This window comes from Limulus polyphemus, unplaced genomic scaffold (assembly GCF_000517525.1).
Source record: "Limulus polyphemus unplaced genomic scaffold, Limulus_polyphemus-2.1.2 Scaffold5, whole genome shotgun sequence".
Classification (NCBI taxonomy): Eukaryota; Metazoa; Arthropoda; class Merostomata; order Xiphosura; family Limulidae; genus Limulus; species Limulus polyphemus.
In genome coordinates this window covers 18,526-22,686 of record NW_013665615.1, presented here as the reverse complement: position 1 = coordinate 22,686, position 4,161 = coordinate 18,526, and positions in this window count along the sequence as shown.

Sequence of the window (4,161 nt, the reverse complement as noted above, 5' to 3'; positions counted from 1 at the left end):
CCCTCACCACGTACAGGAATCCACGTCGAGGGGAGTAGTATTACGATGTGTAAGACTTGTTGGAATAAATCGTAACATAGCTTAACATTCAAATGCACAGGGCTGTTCGCACTCTTTGTGATAAATTTTGCTTCCATATGCTGTTTTTTGAATGATAATTTCATATATTTCTAATTACACATTGTTATGTGACAAAAACACCAACATACGGGTTTGTGGAATGTTAAGTTGATGCTATCCTTTCTACAATGTCTCCACATTTCATTATATTTTTTACGATTGAATATTACTTATAATCATTTGCCTTGCTCAAATCACAGCAATTTCTTTAATACTTTCTATTCTACATGCGTAAGTGTATGCTTCTCGGTCTTTACTAGAAGCTGTGATTAAATCCACTTACCAAACTTTATAACCCACTAATGATTAAGACTAAATTAAAGGTATTGATATTCTCAAACTGATTGGCAACTTCTATGACAGGTGGCTAAATGGTCAGGTCAGAGACCACTAAAGTTCAGATATAACCAAACTTCTTAGTAGAAGAATGCTAACCAGTCAGTAACACCATCCGCCTATGCTGCTACTCTTAATCAAATAGCGGGATTGACTGTTACAGTTATGTCATCCATAGTTGAAAGTGCGGAGTGCGTTCAGAGGCATATGGCGACTCGAATCGTATACCTTCCGATTCAAAGTCAAGCAAGTTAACCACTAGACCTCGCCCGACCTCAAAATGATATTTGTACAACTTTTAACAAGCATAAAACACCTTTGTTTTACACTTTATATGTTTTGAGAAAAAAACTTAAAATCTGTATTTGTTAACACTATCCCCCGGTGGCCAGGGGTAAGCTTACAACGCTTTTCGATACCCATGTAGGGCAGAGCACAGATGATCCATTATGTAGCTTTGTTCTTAATAACACAAACACATCATTAACACTATTTTTTACTTGATTACATGATAACAATAAATTCAAGCTGAAATAATATTTTTAATCGATGTGTGACAGGACAATGCCACAAATTAACAAGATACTTGTGAATGTGAAAGAATGAATAGATATTCAACAAATAAAAAGAGGGGACGGTTGTAGGTAAGCAAATTTATACAAAATTAAGAAAATTTCTTGAACACTCAGTCGGGTTTCAATTCATATTTCGTCTATAACGTTGTGACAAAGACAGAAATGCAAACCTGGGTTAACTGATAGCTGTAGTTTATTACAATTGGACTAATTTTTAATATATTAATAGTTATTTACTGGCAATAATATATTGATGTATTCATTTATCTCTTGCTTAATCATTGTCAGAAAATTATTACGTTTTTTGTGTTGTTTTTTCAAATTACACAAATGCTGAACGAAAGAATATTTAATTTCTTATACTGAATGTGAGCTGAATAAACCCAACATGTGGAAAAGACATACAAAAGTTTTACTACAAACACCGATGGATATGACACAAATTCCAAAAAACTTGGTTGTTTTACAGTTCACAGTGTTTGTATGTGTGTAACACATGTAACAGGGTTAGGAAAGATATGATAACTGAATTTCATGTTGAGTTACTTTATATAGTGACTATATAGTTATAGTTTATATAGTTAATACTGTGTTAAGTTTCTATCGCTCTGAAGTATATATTTTGTACATTAAGAAACCTCCCCCTCTGCCTTGAATACCGTTCTCTCTTGAAATCAACTGTATTCTGAGGGTCTTATCGAATAAGGTAAATGAGGGCGACATATTGTAAACGCTTGTGGATGTTAGCCTTTCTCGTTGTTTATCGCACTTGGTGAATACATGTGGCTATAGAGATATATGCATATATATTCAGTTTATACATATAAAGCGGAATTGTCGTTTGTTTATCTAACTGTGAATCATTGCCTCATAATCGCAATATGCACTTTGGGGCTGACGGTGCATTGTATAGGAGTGCCTGTCAAATCCCACTCTTCGGTTAAAATAGCTTAAGCGTTGGTGGTAGTGGATGCTGTTCACCGATTGCCTTCTTTCAAGGCTCTCAATTCAAACTTAGGAACGACTGGCGCAAACAGTCTTTGTATAGCTTTCTCTGAATATCCGAAACAAAAGCTGACTGGCTGATGTCACAAGTTATTTTGAGGAACTGGCTGAACCAATTTCTATGAAATTTGGTACAATAACTCAGGGAACTCCAAAGGTAGAATTTAAATAAATAAGCAATCAGACGAACGATTCCAATAAATTTGGCAGCCTTTTAAATCTTATTGCTTTAGTGTCACGAATGAGGGTTCAGTTAAGCGATTTTTTGTGGATAAAAAGTAGCTTATGCTCTATTTATGTTATTACCTTTTGAGTTCAGCGTTGATGGATGTCTTTATATATGTATTTTAGGCATCCAGTCGAAATTATTATACGTAGAAGCGTATGATATTTCAAATCAAATATGTTTAACAAAAATGACCATACCATGTATCAAAAGAACAAAGAAATCTATTACAAACACATGCTTAGATTTGTGTCCTTCTTTCATGGCAATTTTTCATGTCTTTCAATATTTTAATCATAACTATCTTCTATTTTAACGTCCCCAGTGGCACAGTGGTAAGTTTAGGAACTTATACCACCAAAATCCGGGTTTCGATTCCTCGTGCATATAGCTCATGTTATAGCTTTGCACTAAAAAACATCAACAATCTGTTTTAACTGAAGTGTGCAGATAATTATGATAAAAGCAACTTGTATTATTTTTTTACACAGGTAATATTAATGTATATATGAATTTAATAATTCGTAATTACTATTTCTAGCTCTTTTGATGCGTAGAGCTGTAAATGCTACTTTTCTTACCATATTTTACAATAAGCTGTCTGTCTTTGATTGAAAAAAAAAACCGTGACAAATGCATCGCGTTGTACGGTAGTACTTCACTTATTAAGATAAAACAGCAAATTTTGTGGGAGGGGGGCGGAGAGGTGAACTTTCAATTTTGTAGTCTCCTTAAAATTCATAAGTACTACTACCCTCGTTTGTATTGCATAAAAAAGTGAGGAGAGAGGGAGGAGATAATTCATTTTATAAAAAATTGAATAACATTTTCCAATGTTAAAACAGAAAAACATTTACAGAAACAAAAAATATTTAATGTTCTCTCTCCGAAGATAATCATAACAGGTTAAGTCTAGCAATGATGAGTTGTTTCTTATATGTCATCATACTAACATAAAATTGGCAAATACATACTCCATACCTTAGCATTTAAAATTTAGGACCAATAAATCGTACAAATAAAGATTGAAATATGGATGTTACCTAGTATTACTTGTACTCGGACTATGAACCAGAAGGCCCGCGGTTAGCACTCTGCACCTTGGGATACGCTACAAGAGTGGTAGTAAAATCTAACTATTCTGCCAGATAAGAGCAGCCCAAGAGTTAGCTGCTAACTAGCTTCCTTCTCTCTAGTTTATCCAGAGGTTCAAAATGAGGGACGACTATGCACATATAACATTTATGTAGTTGTGCACGAAAATTGCACAGGCCTACGATGATTTTATTGTCTGAAAATGTTTACATGTTTTACAGTAATTCCTGTACGCTTAATCCGAAAATGATATCCAATTTCTCCATCACGAACAGATTTTCACACAAAAATCAGGATCAATGAGGATGCATATTCGTTTGACATCAATGTTCTTCCCTATTCATCGGTTTGTATTTGTGTTAACAAACATAATAAAAAAAATGTTCATTGTGGTAAACGAAATAATAGTTTGATCTAAGTAAGAGTTTTATAGAAGAATATGAATATTATTTTCGAAATATGCGTAGCTGAATTATGGAAAATCCGTTATTATTCTATGAAGTTTAAATTCGCAGGTCTATGTTATAAACAAAAGCAAATAAAAAAAAACAATTACATTATCACCAAAAGCATCAATGCTTAATACCTGTTCGTAAATCACAACCAAGAAATTATTTCTTGTACAAAAAAGTTCAATTTGCATGTAGTCAATGTTTAGCAAAAAAGCAAAAAAAAAAAAATAACAACAGAAATATCTAACGCTCTGTTTTCTGACGGGAGAATAGATTTTTTATACACCGTTAAAGAGTTTTCTTTCGGACAGAAGAAAGACAAAATATAAAGTGGTCAAAAATTTTGCTAAAT